The sequence below is a fragment of the Seriola aureovittata genome, chromosome 11, assembly GCF_021018895.1.
Source record: "Seriola aureovittata isolate HTS-2021-v1 ecotype China chromosome 11, ASM2101889v1, whole genome shotgun sequence".
Taxonomy (NCBI): domain Eukaryota; kingdom Metazoa; phylum Chordata; class Actinopteri; order Carangiformes; family Carangidae; genus Seriola; species Seriola aureovittata.
Window position 1 is genome coordinate 23,374,145 of NC_079374.1, and position 6,829 is coordinate 23,380,973.

Genomic DNA, 6,829 nt, shown 5'->3' on the forward strand with positions numbered 1-6,829 from the left:
AGTGTGATGTAGAGTAGGAAAAGGGCAAAGATGCTCAGTTCACCTTCCTTTGACAAATAAAGGTTTGAAACAAAGCAATACAATTATAAAAAGTGTGATATCTCTAAATGTCTTATATAAGATATTAGATAATTGAGTGTGACACTCTCATGTGGATCTTATGAGTCAGTTAAATCACATCAACCGCCCTGAGTAAACTATGACTATTTCATTGTGCATGGGTCAATATCTACCGGGGCAGTATCAATTCAAGTGTGTCATCGTTAATAAAGGTTTGATATTCTGAGGTGCAGTCTGCTGTTTTCAAATAGGTTCAAACCATTCCCAAACAGCAGCTGTTTCCTATGAATTACATTCATTTGCAGTGATTCCAAAATAGCAATTAAGGCTTGGATTAATTTCAGGTTTAATTTTAGATTTAATGGTGAAAAAGCTCCAACAACCCCCCCACCCACATTACCTAACAGCAGGCAGACACTTTTAGCATCTATCTGATGAAAATAGAGGAACATTAAAAAGCTAAAATGACAGATATTTCCTTCTGGAGTTGGAGGAGACCAAAACAGAGCTTGAATGTGAACATAGGCAAGCGTTTGCTAACATGTTAGCCAATAACAACTAATGTCGAAGGTGTGGGGGCTGACAGGTTGGTGAATCTGCCCCCAGGAGGCCAAACTATTAATCAATGCAGGTTAAACCTTCATTACCTATAATGCCATTAACTTGTTGTTTCCATAAAATTAACCAAGTGATTTTACCCACACTTGAATTCACAGGTGCCAATGTTTTGCAAACAATGTATCTGATATGTTTAAAGATTGTTTCCCCCAGAATGCATTTTGCTTTCTCAAATTAGCCAATATTTATAATAATATAGCAGGAGATGTGTGGGAAACTGGTTTTAAAATGTCTGTCTGTGGTGTATGTACAAACATATAGTAAGTATTTACATTAAAAGTATAGGATGACATTTGGTCTTGACTTAAGATAATAACACTCAATTTTAATATTCCTGAAATGAGAGAAACCACACAGGCACAAATTTCTCACCCCACGGGCAGAGTTCTTCTTGTTTAGAGAAAATGAGCCTTGAGGGGCTGAAAATGAGACTGAATCAATTTGCAACACACCACAGTCCACAGTCTTGGCGCTTTTCAGTGTGTGTGTTCCTGAGTGTGTACGCTTGGTTGTACATTTGTGCACATGTGTGGGATGTCAGTGGACAAGAATGTGTCCGTCTGTGAGACTAATCATGCAGCGCTATTACTCACTGTGTTCAGGGAAACTGTGAATCTGTGGTCTCCCCCCCACCCCACCTTCTGAGTGGAAAGCTGGTGAGGGAGAGAAAGTAAAAGTCACATGGTCAAATCTCCAGAAAAGCCCTGATGGAATTTCCTGTGTGCTAATTTTCCCACGATACCATGACCTCAATATTGCTCACTCAAAACAACGTGTTGGAGTGGAACACTCCTGACACTTTGTGGCTTGTAGCTGATGAATGACGTTATTGTCTGCCCTCTGTTTTCAATGACTGTACTCTTGGTAACTTCACAGAGAAATGAGAGTCCTTAATTCTATCTGTCTCCAGAAAAGAAAATATATTACAGATGCAGATGGCACATGGAACTACCGTTGATCGGAAGAAATGTTGAATTTGTTTACAGTATTTTTAGAAAAGGAAATAAATGATAAATTAATATCTTGCAAAATCTGATGCTTTACACCATCTTTTTTAGTATTTAATATTCATTAGTTGTTCATTTAGTTTGACACAATATTGTTAATTATACAATACATAGCTAACCTTAGCTAGCTAGCTAGCATTAACAGCTGTTTACTATACCAGTTTAGAAGTATTGTTGTGAGTTCAGTGTCAGCTGTCCCCAGTGGTGGAAAGCAACATCAGTGTTAATTCTTGTCTCCTTCAGGTCTTTTCCTCTGCTAAAGTTAGCATGCTAACCAGCTGGCCAACTCATCAGTCTGTTATAACCTCTTGTCTTGTAAACACAGCGATGGATGAAGCTCTTGTCAAGCGACAGTCACCACCACCGCTCCCAGAGAGGAACCACGTTCGGCAGCAGAGAAAACTTACAAAAAGTCCCTTTAAACCATTGAAGAAGAAGAGGTTGCAACAAGATTCTGTAATTAAAATGGTGTCAAACTTAAAACAAATGAAAATATTGTGGAAAACATGACTGAAATAGTGCATTGATTTTTGTTTAATGGATTAATTTGACAAAAATTACAATCTCCACATCAATCCCCATAGGATTTAAATTGTGTTTCCCTTGTATTGATACAACAACATCTCCACCTCAGCCAAGTGTAAGAACTATATTTTTTAAATTTAGTATCCACACAAGCTTTTATGCACAAATTAAAGATGCGCATACAAACTAAACTGGTGGCGTGAAACACACTTATTTCTTGGCTATAAAAGGTCACAAACCAATAAAAGATTGAGAACTGACATCAACATATTTACACCTGAAGGCTTTAACTGTTGCTGCTATTATTTTCCTTTCCAAAGGGTGTTGCAGGTCAGCATGATGGCTTGTCTGACAATGACCAAACACTTCCCCCTTGTGGAGAATCAGCCAGCTGTTGTATGGTTTTGAGTTAGTGAGGGTGTTATAAACCCGTCCCCAGAAGTTTATGCATCAAAAATAAGGAATAAAAACATTTTCTTATTTCCCTCTTCGATACGTGTAATTCTGCAAACAGAAGTACACCCAGCAGCCATCATTCTCTGTCCTACTGCAGCTCTACCCAAAAGACTTGGATTAAGCCTTGCTCAAGACCACTTCATTCTGCCATGCTCTGTCTTGCTCAGATAACACTCACAGTCCTTTAGCTCCATTAGAAATCCTCCACTGCAGCCAAACATGTTTCAAGTTGTTATGGAAGGAAGTTTAAAAGTAGTCAGATGATGTTGGTGGGCGATTTAGAAAGGAGAGTAATGAAGCTTTGACAAAAGTTCATCTTAAAAATATTGCTCCTTTTATAAAGTTAAACAAAGCAGCTGACGATTTACATAATACTCCACAGTGAGATAACCTTCAGATCAATGATTAATTTAATGAGCCAGTAGAAGTCTTTGTCTGACAAAGGATGGTCCTTGAGTATAGACTCGCAGTGTGTGGGTTGAAATCTGTGGCCACTTATAAATAAAGGTTCAGAGACTGAGTCACAGCTACAACACCTGCTGGCGTTAATGTGAACCTCTCCCGCCGGATTCTGTAACCACCTGGTGCACTTCATTATCTGTCTCAGTGTAATCTCTGTAACTTCTCGGGGGCCCAGGGGCCAGTGAATAAGCAGCTCTCTTTGATGTAAAATGGTGCCATGATTACAGTCCAAACAATTTATAGCGTCTACAGCAGCATTACAGAATGTCTGAACAGTTAATTTTTTTCACTCCTGGCACACAGAGGGGGGATATACAAAAGCTCTCCCACCTGGAGCTGGAATACAGGCTACTGTTGCTTTGATATCAGGAGGAAATAGCACAGCATCATTGTGTACATTACTGTTTATAGCCTCGTACATCCGTTCCCTTAGCACCCAGCTTACATTAATCTCAAGTCTCAGTTAAATATATTAGATGCTTTAATTGCATCTCCAGGAGATGATGAGTCATTTTGCATCTGGAGGGAGACACACTAATATCATATTTGCATTCCTGAATAAATACAGCAAAAAATAAACTTGTTGATTCTTGTTGTGCAAAATGTCACAAGTTAGGGTGGGAACAGATTGAAGTGCATCGATGGATGAGGACATTTTAATTGGATTTTCTTTCTTCTGTGCAATTAACATTTAAGTAATGTAAGTTAAAATACGCAAAATCAAACATCATTAAGTATAACATCCTCTGTGCCATCAAGTATCGTAGTCATATTATTGCAGGCGCCTTGCAGGGTTTGCAAAGGCTTATTGGGCTGGAAAGTAATTCAAACACCCTAACCCTAATCCTAACCCTAACCCTGATATGTGGATAACATGCAATAATTTAACACTCACATTGACCTCTTTTCTGTATTGAGTACTTCTACTCTTAACACTTACACTTCTATTCGAATTATTGACATGAAAGTTGTAGAAAAGCAATGCAGCCAAAGCATCAAAATACAACAAACACCAAGATCAATACACCTTTATAGTAATGATATATTTACGGTATGTTATTTGTACATCATGTGTATATAAAACAGAGTGAGAAAAATAGATAAAATATAAATAAATGCACATATTCATATAGTATATAATTTGAATAAAACATTCAAAGGCAACAGATGAACATTCTACTAGAACACAGAGAGTTCTACTACAACTGAGGGTTCTATGAGAAAGTTTGCGTTGAAGAGTGGATTTGGCAAAATGTACAGTAAGAAGGATGAAGAAATTTCAGATGAAGAGGAAGAAGACGAAGAAGAAGAAGAGGACACCATGGAGAAGGAGACGGACAGTCGCTCAAAGGAAGAGATTGAAGAGACTAAGAAAAGAAAAGTCATAAGAGTCATAAGAGTCATAAGAAAAGTCAGTTATCCACCACATCTCGCACCGCCATCCTGAAGAGCCCCATTTCCTCCGAGCATCTGAAAAAGTTTTTCAACTATGACGTCCAGAGTAGCGTGGAAAGCTCCTTCAGTCAGGCTGTCAGTGATACCATCGGTGCAGATATCCCCGTCAGCATCTCACCTGACTTCACGGAGGCCATCGCCACTGAGGCTCTCGATGTGGTCAACCCTGTCCTTTCTGTGGCCATTAAAGCCTCAGTGGTTAAAGGATCCTCCATTGAATCATCCACTGATCATTGAACAGAAGAAGAAGAAGGAAACCAAACGACCTCTGTGCACGAGACTGTTCTGCTGCTGCTGCTGCTGCTGCTGCTGCCATGACAATCGACGACGACGAATAAACCGGAGCTACAACTCTTCTCCACCTTTTTCTCTCTCACCCCCTTCTCTATCTACCCACCCTCCTCTATCTCACCCCCCCTCTATCCCATCCCCTATCTCACCCCCACCCATCTCACCCCCCCTCTATCACCCCCCCTCTATCACCCCCCCTCTATCTCACCCCCACCCATCTTACCACCCTCTATCCACCCCCCATCTCATGCCCCTCTCTCATGCCCCCTCTATCTCACCCCCCTCTCGCTCCCCTTTCTCATCCCTCTCACCCTCTCTCTCATCCCTTCTTATCCCTTTCTACTCTCTCTCTCCCCCTCTCTCTCACCCCTGTCCCCTTTCACCTCTCCCACTTTCTTTTCTCTCCCTTCTCTCTCACCCTTTTTTACCCCTCTCCCCTTTCTCCTCTCTCACACTTCCCCCCTCCCTCCTCTCTCCCCTCCTCTTTCACCTCTCTCCACCTTTCTTTTCTCTCCCCTTTCTCTCACCCCTTCTTATCCCATTCTACTCTCTCTCTGCCCCTTCCAACTCTACCCCCCTCCCCCCTTTCTCCTCTCTCTCACCCCCCTCCCCTTTCACCTCTCCCACTTTCTTTTCTCTCCCTTCTCTCTCACCCTTTTTTACCCCTCTCCCCTTTCTCCCCTCCCTCCTCTCACCTTCTCTCTCAAACTTCCGCTTCTGTCTCCTCCCCTTTCTCCGACCTTTCTCCTACCTACCCCCTTTTTCGCTCTCTCTCTCTTACCCCCTCTCTCTCTCTCTCTCTCTCTCTCTCCCCCCTTTTTTTCCAACTTCCCTTTCTCTCCCCCTCGGTCTCTCTCTCCGACTTTCTTTTCTCTCCCCCTCGGTCTCTCTCTCCGACTTTCTTTTCTCTCCTCCAATCTCTCACCCCCACTCCTCTTTCTCCTCTCTCTCTATCCCTTTATTTTCTTTTCCCCTCTCTCTCACCCCTTCCTTTTTTCCTTTCTTTCTCCCCCTTCCACTCTTTTCCTCAGTCCTGTCTCTCCCTTTCCCTCTTTACCCCTTCCCCTCTCTCTCTACTTTTTCCTGCTTCCTTCCTCTTTCTCTCTCTCACTCTCCCTCTCTCTCCCCTTTCTCACCCCCCTCTTTTTCCAACTTACCCTTATCCATCCCCTCGCTCTCTCCTGCTCTCTTACCCCCTCTCTCTCCCCTTTTACTCCCTTCTACCACTCTCTCGCTGTCCCTCTCTCTCTCTCCCCGTCCCCCTCTCTCCCACTGTTTCTCACCCCTTACTCCCCCCTCTTTACACCCCACCCTCTCTCTCTCCCCCCTTTTCCTGCCTTCTTTCGCTCTGTCTCGCTCTGCCTCTCCCCCCTTTTTTTCCAACTTCCCCTTCTCTCCCCCTCGCTCTCTCTCTCGCTCTCTCACCCACCTCTCTATCTCACTGTCACTCTCTATCTCCCCCCTTTCTCCTCTCACCCTTTCTCCAACTTCCCCTTCAGTCCCCTCTCTCTCTCCCACTTACCCCCCTTTCCTACTCTCTTTCCCTCTCTCTCCCTCCTTTCTCCCACCTTCCCCTTTTCTTTCAATCTCTCCCTCCCACCTTCTCCTCCCTCTCTTCCTCCCTTCCCACTCTCTCCCACCTTTCCCACCTACCCCCTTTCTTTCTCTCTTTCTTGCCGATCTTTGTTCTCTCCCCTTTCTAACCCATCTTCCCCTCTTTTTCCAACTTCCCTTTCCTCCCCCTCACTCTCTCTCTCCCACCCTACCCTACCTACCCTCCTTTCTCTCTCTAACTCTGTCCCTCTCACTCCCCTCTTTATTTCACTGTCACTCACTCTCTCCTACCTCCCTCCTCTCTTTCACTTTCTTTCTCTCGCCTTTCTCACCATTCTCCCTCCTCTCACCACTCTCTCTCTTCCAGCTTTCTAGTCCCTCTTTCTCAACCCCCCCCCCCC